This window comes from Balaenoptera ricei, chromosome 12, assembly GCF_028023285.1.
Source record: "Balaenoptera ricei isolate mBalRic1 chromosome 12, mBalRic1.hap2, whole genome shotgun sequence".
Lineage (NCBI taxonomy): Eukaryota > Metazoa > Chordata > Mammalia > Artiodactyla > Balaenopteridae > Balaenoptera > Balaenoptera ricei.
Window position 1 is genome coordinate 15,840,634 of NC_082650.1, and position 10,560 is coordinate 15,851,193.

The 10,560-nt window shown below is 46.5% G+C and overlaps 1 protein-coding gene across 2 annotated transcripts in view; it reads right to left on the reverse strand.

The window, feature by feature from the left end:
* The window catches only part of PLEKHG1 (pleckstrin homology and RhoGEF domain containing G1), a 223,414-nt gene extending 214,579 nt beyond the window's left edge, over positions 1-8,835 (reverse strand). Inside the window, exons 1-2 of one of the 2 annotated variants that reach the window (XM_059940996.1) lie at positions 8,752-8,835; positions 2,996-3,114 (exon numbers count right to left, since the gene is read on the reverse strand). The gene's annotated coding sequence lies outside the window, so the exon portion shown is untranslated. The remainder of the gene's footprint in view (positions 1-2,995; positions 3,115-8,751) is intronic. The other variant, XM_059940997.1, reaches the window with a different exon arrangement.
* Positions 8,836-10,560: the final 1,725 nt, after the last annotated feature.

Consider the following 10,560-nt stretch of genomic DNA (forward strand, 5'->3'; position numbering starts at 1 on the left):
AAACAAACACCTGTTAACTTCCTATTTGGAAATTTCTTAAACTATAGGATTAGATTAGATAGTACTGCATCTTGATGTGGCAGATCATAAAGTGCAACAAATCTCTTTTTGCTCTTTAGGGGGATTCTGGATTTTGAGAGGCGTGGCTATTACAGTGCTCTTCACAACTCGATTTCTAGAACTTCATAGTATTTGCTTTCCTATCAGGATAACTTCTAAAGGGAAAGAAAGAAGAAAGAAAGAGTGCTTCCTAATAATGACACTTTTGGGAAATCCTCTGGATTCCAACTTGCTCGAGGTAATGCTTCCTTGTGATTGGTATACCCATGGGCCACAGGGGTCCACGTGCCTCAAAAACATTATTTTCACATTGCTTTCCTTGCCATTTTAGTGTCAAGATCAAATATCATTAAGTATTGTGATTAAATGGCAATTCCTTAGAGTTTAAACAACTGTTAAAGGAGAGAGGGGAAAATAAGCATTTATCTCACACAGACACTGAAGAAAAGTGGAAAAAAGCCAAGACCACCAAGATTTTGCTCCATAACTATATTCCATAAGCTTACAAATATTTCCCAAAGCACTTTTCCTAGACACAGCCAATCCGCATCAGCCCATCTGGGCGCCCATTCCCTGTCTGTTCCCTGCCCATCTCATCACCCTTCCAGCCTCACCCTCATTAGTCCTTAGCAAGTAATTCTCTAAAAACTCTGATCTAAGGTGTGAAGGGCACGAGGTAAAGGAAGGGTTTTCTTTCTTTTTTTGTTTTTAATTTTTATTTTATATTGGAGTATAGTTTGATTTACAATGTTCTGTTAGTTTCAGGTATACAGCAAAATGATTCAGTTATCCATATACATGTATCTATTCTTTTACAAATTCTTTTCCCATTTAGGTTATCACAGAATATTGAGCAGAGTTCCCTGTGCTATACAGTAGGTCCTAGTTGGTTCCGTATTTTAAATATAGTAGTGTGTACATGGCACTCCCAAACTCCCAAAGCGTTTTCTCTTTAAAAAATCACTTGTAAAGTCTACGTCTCCTCTAATAGGCTTCTCCTCTGCATACCCTACTCAGTAATCCGATATTCCTGATTTTGACTCTTATGCTTCATAATTCATATGTTTAGTTGATTCAAATTTTAAAAGTGTGAGACAACTGAATACTTAAACGGTAAGCTGTTTCAGACCAGCTACCGTATCATCCTTTGAAGCAGCTATAATATTTAAGGACAACATAGATGCTTAAGCTAAGAACAGGTTTACATGGTTAAAGGGAATAAACACAGGATTGTATATTTATGCCCCAGATTACAGTTTTTTCCTCTCTCCCGGCACATCAGAGAAGCACAGATGTTAGTGTTTGAGGGCTGCCTGTAATCATACGGCCATGGGAAGCTGAACTCTGCGATGGTCCCCACTCCTTCCTCGTGGCCTTGCATCTTCACACACCCCTTCCACCCCGACCAGCATTCCAGCCACAGGTCGGAGACAGCTTTAAATCATCTTGAGGCTGGACCGTGGTTAATATGCATCCCCGGAATGCCTACAAATGGCCTTTCCATTGCATCTACTTGTTTCCAAAGACTCATATTTCAGCTAGAGTTGGCAAGGGTTCTAAAGACCCCCTATAGCATGAGGGCTTCAGTCACAGGAGAAGGTGGAGGAAGGATGTGCCTGGAAGGGAGCAAGGTCTGCGTTTGCTTCCTCCGTGGCCTAGTGCTGACAGACCCTTCCCAGCCAGGCAGGGTGCAGGCAGGGAACTTTGCCGGGAAAGGGTGGGAGTTGCTGGAAGTGTCCCAAAGGAGCAGACTGCAGGCGGGCAGAAGGAAGGGCACGCTCACCATGTGTGGAGGGCAGGCGTGCCGACGTGTGTGCGGGACTTGAGTGACATGTTGAAATTAAAATCAAAACAGCATGAAAGCACACTTTATTACAGCCAGAAAGAGCCAAGTATTGTCAAAGCTCCCATTGAGTCATCCATCCAGAAGCTGAGATCCTGGACAGAAGGGGAGAGTTGGAGCAGGCTCCCAACTGGGTTCAGAAAAAGATCTTGACGAGGGATAGAGTGTAGAGGGTGGTCAGAAAGCAAAGACTTAAGCAGTGTTTTACTCTCTAAGCAAGGACGAGGGTGGGGAGAGAGAGGAGAACACTGCTTGGACAGTGAAAACCCAGAGACTTGCCAGAGGAGGGAAGGGGGGTGGCTCTAAAGGGAGGCCCCTCCATTTCATTATCACAGAGGACCTGATTGGTTAGAGGAATGATCAGCCCCTTGGGATACAGAGGAGAAGAGGAGTATTTATGTTACATTAAATCTGGGAAACAGAAGGAAGTAAGCTCCAGCTAATGCCTTCATTGCCCTGAGGAAGGCATTTCTGTGCATTAAAGATTCACACATCTCTACGGACGGCTGCCAGAAGGAATTATCGGCTGCAAGAGCTGCTCAACTTCATTCCTACCCAAGTTATGTTCAGGCCAATTTCACTTCAACAGGAGTCACCAAGACACTTTGCCCATTGAGATGACCAAAGCGAATGTTTTAAACTATTTTTAAAGCACGTTGGATCACAAATGTCTCACAATACTTTAATTTACTATACTGTTCTCTTTGCTAGTTCCAAGTCAATCTTTCAGACCTAAGAAACAGAAGAGACAAACTCAGTTACAATGTAAACCATCGGAGCTGAACCTTGCATGCAACCATGGCGTAACACTAACTTATTCAAAGGATATTTATTGAGCACTAATGTTAATGCATTTCATTGCTGCTAAGATGCACATTTTTCACAGCTTAAGAATGCATCTTACGGGAGACTATGTCAATTTTATTGACAGCATTTCTTCTCTCTTAATGGTACATTAAAAAAGGGTGTATTTCAAAAGCATCTTAGATTTGATGAAACAGGGACTCATCAATCTCATTAAAGTTGCAGTTCAAACCTTGCCTTCTCTGACAGGCTTCCTGGAGCACCAGTCTACGGTGGCCCATCCCTTACCCTGATTCTCTCCGCTGACTGATCATATCACTATGGAGACCGTGGCTCTTGTATTCACTGCTATTCCTAGAGCAGCATCAGGCATCATTCCAGGGATAGTAGGTTCTCAATAGATGACCCTGGAATGAACAGAAGTTGCCATTTATTGAGCAATCACTACACGTCAGACCCTGAACTAAACGCTTGTCAGAGAAAAATAATCTCATTTATTCCTAGCAATTGAGAGGTCATTCTTATTATTGACTTTAAAGATGGGGCAGCAGGTAAAGTGGAGAAGCCAGGACTAGATGTCAGCTCAGCCTGACTTCAAATCCAGACACATCGGTGCCATGCTATACTGCGTATCACATACAAAGCCTGGAAATGGGTCTGCTTCTGCGAGCGGTCCAAAGATGGGAGGCAGGATCTCTGAAGCTACAGAGAAGAATAAGACTGTTCCCCCAAACTTGAAAGGTAATATTTGTCCACTGGGCATCACCACATTTCTCTGTCCTTCTACATGCTTCACGTGTAAGGTCCTGTGTTAATATGGAGGTGCAGGGGCCCATATTTCTTCCCAATAAGATCAGGAGAGGCTCCATGAAAGAGATGTATGTTTAAACTTTGTATGGATGGATCCCATCATTGGTGAGAGAGAGCACAGCCCATATAGGGCTCTGTGAGTTATCCTGAGTGAGAGAGACATAGAGTATACCTGGGAAGGTGCTAGGAGAAAAGTGAGCATGAAGGTCTTGGGTACCATCCTGGGGGGTTTGAACTTCATTTCATATGATCAATGATCTTCATCAATGACCCGTTTCAATGTGGACTTTATTCCATCCCAACTGAGCTTCTCTCCCTGTCCTGCATCTCACTCAAGGATGAATGTTGAAATTTGGTGCTATCATTCCTATGTCAACTGATCGCTATGTCTAACAGAGACCTCTAAGCCCAGTGTAAAGAGAAAATAAAGAAGAGTGACTGGAAAAAACAGTAACACAGGAGATTTGATTATAAGTCAGTCTACAGCGAGTCAGCTTAGATGGAGCCTATGAAATTTATCATTTGGGGGCTCCACAAAAATACTAAAGGATATCACAGACAGAATATTTCATTTAGGACACAGTTGGCAAACTACGGCTGCCATATTTTTTTTTCTTTTTTTGGTTTACTAACATTTATTTAGATTTCCAGTGAAAAGACTGTTTTGTATGGCTTTCAAGCAAAGATTGGCTTTTACATTTTTAAAGGGTTTATGTAAACAACCAATCCCCCCTTCTACAAATCAAAGAACATATGACAGGCATGTACATGGCCCACAAAGCCTAAAATACTTACCATCTGGCTCTTTACAGGAAAAGGCTCACCACCCCCTGACCTAGAACTTCTCATCGTCCTCCTCCATTTCTATTCAGAGTCAGGTCATTTAAGTCAGGGCTTAATGTGGCTGGACACAGAGTGGACAATGGTAAGATCTATTTGCCACTTCAAACGTTAGATTTATTGATTCCTTTTATGAAAATTCTAAAGTTTCAGCGATTATTACACTCACAGACATTTCAACTTTGTCTTTGATCTTTTTAAAAGATGTCCTTCTCGCACTTGAGGGCTTGCTAGCTTTTGGCCAAATGCTGCAATGGTTTGATCTTCCTAATGCTGGTGATAAGTGGCTTCTGCAGGCTCAGCTGTACCCTGGTCATTAAAGCTTACCCAAATAGCTTTCTTAATTAAAGACATCAGTTTAGTACATCAAGGGGGCGTAGCTGGAATCTTTTAAAAGCATAGCCTAACATTAACACTCTTGAAGTTGCCCTTCCTCCAGGATTATATGGGAAGGGGGAAAGAAGAGGAGGGTTAGGGATTTTTTGGATCTATGAATCCAGCCTACTTTTGCTTTCCATCAAACAGTAATTCAATATTTACCAAAAGGAGATGTTTAGGTTTAGAGATTTTTTTACATGGCTTGTAGCTCAGCAGAGAAACATTTCTGGGTAACTTTGTGTACACAGATTGGAAATATACTTAAACGTGACTCGAACATGAAAACTCTGCTAGAACTACAGGCAACTCCTAATCACTGGGATGGGGGTCACCCAAGCACCCATGAAGTTGTTCTGCAGCATCTGGATGACCTGTGGCCTAGTTGCTTTAACAGCAAACCCAGGCCCCCTCACTAGGATGTCCAGCCTATATTTCTATCATCTCTGCTAAAGCATCTGTTGCTTTTCACCAGCATGAGCAACATGAAGCAGAGCCTGGGGTCATCTCTTAATTACTTGAAAGCGGGCCCTGCAGTTAGTAAGTTCTCCTTGGCACAGACGCCCACGGCCCTGAATGCCCAACTGGTTTGGGGTCAGCTCTTCATTTTATAAAGCAAGATTGACGCAGGCGGTGATGAAACATTAATATTTGAGATACCTGCCACACATAAGCACGAGGTTGCTTAGGGTCTTTGTCTAGAAAATGTTTCTATTCCCATCCCTGCTTGAATACATGAACATTTTGCTTTGGAAACCATGTTCTTTTTTTTAAGTCAAAAGAGTCAAGGGATTTTTTTTCTTAAAGAGTGAACCTTTACATTTAATTTAAAATCTGTCCCCATGCCACCACCATTTCTAGGTAGTGAAGTTCAGGGGTAAGAGAAGTGATCCTGGGTTAAATCACAGCTTTGCCAGTTGAGAGCTGTGTAAGTGCCAGCAAAATCACTCACTCTTGGGGCTTGGTTTATCAACAATAATCATCTTGGAAGCACACAGTGGGCCCACCACTTACTACAGATTAATTTGTTAATAATCATCAATGTTCAGCACTGCTCAAGAGGGAAGGGTCACTACTTCCTAAATTTACGGAGGAAGGAATGAGCAAAGGTGAGATAATCCAGAGAGAATGATCAACTATGACTGCTACATTTTCTCCATTATAAAATAATCCATGTCTAAATAACTTCCTTAGAGGGGTCAAGGTCGCACTGCTGTTGAGCTGCAGAGGCAAACTTCATACACAGGTCAGCTAGCTCCAGAGCACTTGTTCTTAACCACTAGCGCTTTCACAGATCTTTAAGATGTAGGGGCTTGGCTGGATCATCCAAGATCCATCTAGTTTTACTGTTCCATGGATATAATCTCGCCTGCATGAGGATTCACAGATGGCAACTGTTCGAAAGACCAACTACTCGCTAAGGGGGAGGGAAGAGAAATCCGTACAAAGTGGATTGCAGCCTTTAAAAATCAGAGCATAGATTCAGGAATTGCTTTATAGTTTACTAAGGGCTCAAAAGATTTAGTGCTACTCAAGCATTTCCTGTGTTTATGTGTCAGACTACAAACCATTAAATCACTTAAAAAATCATAGCCTCAAAAAGGAGGAGAACAAAACAGCACTGGTTATTCTTGCTTTTGAAAACTTACGTCGCCACTTCCTATCAATTTGTTAAAAAATGATCATTTAATCTTTTTGAAGCACAGACTGAGTCTCCCAGGGAAATATTTAAGCTTGTATTTGGTAACATCGTCCATGTTAAAGTCACTGAAGGAAGCTGGTGCCCATGGTGAGGATGGAGATGAGCAGGAAAAAAAACCATCAAGGGGGCTTCCCTGGTGGCGCAGTGGTTAAGAATCCACCTGTCAATGCAGGGGACATGGGTCCAAGCCCTGGTCCGGGAGGATCCCACATGCCATGGAGCAACTAAGCCCATGCTCCACAACTACCGAGCCTGCGCTCTAGAGCCTGCGAGCCACAACTACTGAGCCCATGCACCATGACTACTGAAGCCCGTGTGCCTAGAGCCTGTGCTCCACAACAGGAGAAGCCACCACAATGAGAAGCCCGCGCACAGCAACGAAGGGTAGCCCCCGCTCGCCACAGCTAGAGAGAGCCCGAGGGCAGCAACGAAGACCCAACACAGCCAAAAATAAATAAATAAAATAAATTTATATAAAAAAAAAAACCCATCAAGGGAAGCAGGATTCAGGCATGGGTCTGACTGCCAGGTGCCCGTTTCTCACTGCGCTTTGCCCTTCAGTGGAAGGCTTCAGGGAGAGCTATACCAGGGAAAAGGAAGGTCATGCAGTGACAGTTGTTGATGACCTTATGAGGATGACGCCAATGAGGAAGGAGAACTCTGGGGAAACGTTTCTTTGGGGGCGTTGGTGGCTTAGACACCAGGCTTCAAATAGGACCAAAAGCAAAGTGAGGAATTGGGAAGTCAGACTCAAAGATGGTAAAGGACCATAATATCAAACCATCACTTTTGTATCTAAATCTTAAATACAGTAGACCAAACAAGTACTACGGGGTGGGAGTGGTGCGGTGAGGAGTGAGCTCGAAGCTTTAGAAACTCTCTGGTTCCTCTAAATCACTTCACAAGGGAGAAGCCAAGGCCACCAGAGGTGGAGCAGCTCGCTCAGATCTGACTTGGCAAAGATGAAATTAGAATGGAGTTTCTTATTCCCAGACACGATGAGCCTGGAAATGTTTTAATAGCGTTTAATCAAAATCCAAAGTTCATAAATTCTTTAAAAGTATACAGAAACTGAGCGGCCCGGAGACGCTGATTTTAACACTTGATAACTATGTTTATAGCATTACACGATCTCTCTAGGCCTGCCTGGAATTCTGTTCGAAGACGAATCTGACGCGGAGTCAACATGCTGGTCTCCTGGTTTAAATACGAAAACACAGGAAGTTCTGTACCCAGTCGTCGGAAAACCCCCAAACCAACTCTCCCTCTGCGATCGACCTTGTCTTCCGCGATGCCTACTGCAAACAGCCTTCCCCCGACTCACCCTCTACAATTTCAAAACTATGTGCAGTAGCCTTGGCCACCTGAGGGTGGTACAAAGGGAGGGTTAAGGACCAGAACTTAATGAAATACCGGCTCTACAAACAAGACTCCACCAGAGCGTTTAAAAAGTCATCCACCTCATTGTTTCCCAGGAACGGAATGAAATGCCACAGCTTAACGACTTTTCCCGATTAGAACCTCCCTAGGCTTCTGATTTAAGAACCAAAGTCTCACCAGAGGACACAAAGCGCGGGTGGGGGGGTGGGGGGAGGGGGAGGTGCTGCGGGCATCACCGCAGACCCTGGCTGTCCTCCGAGGCCAGGAAGGTCGGCAGAGCCCCCGTGGACCAGGTGTTACATCGACCCCGTGATGGACGGGCCACCGGCTTTCGACGCCGCCCCCCCCGCCCCCCCCGGGGGGACGTATTTGCAGAGCTGGGACACCAAGGCTAGATCTACAAAGGCAGGGATCCTGCCAGCCAAACGCGCCACAGAGCCCCGGCCTCCGACTCCCACCGCGGTTCGCCGGTCCTGGGGGCCCAGGCGCCCGGGCCCGGTGGTGGGGAGCTGACCGCGAGCGGCGGGCGCTCGGGTCCCGTTTTCCGACTGTGCCGTTTGGGCTGTGAGTGTTGGATTGGTAACACTCCTGCGCGCACTAAGGAACCCCTTCTCCGCCGCAGCAGCCGGTGGAGGGACGGGAGCGCCAGGGACTCGGGGGCCGGGGCTCGGGGACGCGGAGCCCGGAGCCGGGCGGCGGCGGCGGGCAGGGGCGGGCCCGGGTCCCGGCGGCGGGGCGCTCCCCGACCCCGCCGGCCCCCACCCGCGAGGATGCGCGCGGGGGACAGGAACCCGGCACCGCGCTCCGCTCGCCTCCACCTGCGGAGCTGGGGCGCCGGGCCGAGGGTGCCCCGGGCCCCTTCCCCTTCCCCGAGGCTCCCGGCCGAGCGGTCCCGTCCCTGGAAAAGGACCCGGTGTCCATTGAAGCGGGCGCTTACCCGGGGAGAGGCGGCTCCCGGCGCGGGCCGCGCTCGCACGTCGGCCCGGGAAGGTGCGGCTGCGCTGCGCTGCGCTGCGCCGGCTCCGGCGCCCGCCGAGCGCCCTGCACCGCCGCCCCGGCTCGGACTTCCTCTTCCTCGGGCTCGGCCCCGCCGCTCGGCCGCGCTCCCCGCTCGGCGGCCGCGCCCCGACCCGCCCCTCCCGGCGCAGGGATGCGGGCCCCGCCGCCGCGAGCAGCGGATCTGCGGTCCCTCCTCCCCTCTGCCCGGGCGAGAACGGTGGGGAGGTGGAGGGGGAGAGAGAAGGAGAAAGAGATTAAGCACTTGGACTTGTCTCTGGAGCGTTGCCAAAGAGAGCAGTCAAATTACAGCCCCCGGGGGGAAAAAAATTACAAAAAAAACAAAAAACAAAAAAGAAAAAAAAAATCCCTGCTACTGTTTTCGTAGACACATGATTTTTCTTCATGTTCCGGGATCCTCAGGTTTAGCTTTCTCTTAGACGTGATAGTTTCCCATACGATTTTGTAAAAATAATACCCCGAATGATTAATTCGACGTTTTAGTAGTAACACAGAAGCTCTGGGGTAATAATATGTACAAAGAGGGAGGAAGCTCACTGTTTTTCAGGCGTCATTACCCTAATGACCTCAGTTAATGTACCAACTAACCTTTGCTTAGAGAAAGTAAAAGTGGAAAAGGAGGCAAAGAAGACTAATCTTTGAAATAGCCAGATAGGTGTTTAAGGGCACCGGCTGTGTGTGCAGTGAGATGATGACTTGAATCGAAGGTGCCTAAGATGAACGTCAAAGGCATGCGAAGTGATTTCTCAGCACTTACCTCTCCCTTCAAAGGCAGCCGTATGTGTTTGCCTATTGACTCCATTAGGTTCTGTAGTTCTTAAGAATGCACTCTTACATGACTTGTTCACAGCTCTTCAGCTTTAGCAGTTACGAGCTATGTGGCCTTGAGAGAATTATTTAACCTCTCTGTGCCTCAGTTTCCTCATCTGTAAAATGGGGATAATGATGAAAGCCTCACAGAGTTGCTTCTTGTGATGTAAATAAGATAATGCCCAGGAAAGGCTTAGAAGGTTCCTGGCACACTTGCTGGATAAATGTTAGCTATTATTGTTGTTGATCTCCCCCTTTTATCTGCTCTAATGCATGAATTCGGTTATGGAAATTATCATAAAGATTTGAAATAAAATAAGGTTTTGAGCAGTAGGGCCACACAATGTCATAATTCTCTCCCTACAACGTGCAGTTTATATTCTGTTTTACAATTTATTTTGTCTCCACAGCTGACTTGTATTACCTAAAGCTATGAGACTGGGTTATGCTCGGGGTACATTTACCATGGAAGATTTGCAGTGCAACTCAAACAGATTTTAGCCATCTTCGAAGCATGGTTTCCGTTGATCTTGCAATACCCTTGTGAGGTCGGCAGGACAGGGGCTAGTTTCTTTTCACAGACAGTACCTGCAGACTCAGGAGGCTGAATCAGACCCTTTCCAGTACCCGGAGCTCACACAAAACCGTGGTTGTCATCCCGTCTCTCGATGTTGTTACTTTCCATGAAGTGAGCAGGAGCCCGTCACCGTACAGCGTGTACCACATTCATGGTCTCTATCAATCCTGTGAGCTAGGTGCTGGCCCTCATTTGACACTTAGATTCAAAGACCTTAGTTTCAAAGAGCCTAACTGATGTGTTAGTGTCTGACAGATGGGGTTTGGGGACCACTTGGAGAGGAAGGGAAGAGAAGCAGGGTTTCCTGGTTCCCTGCAAAATGTGCTCTCTGCTTCCCCACTC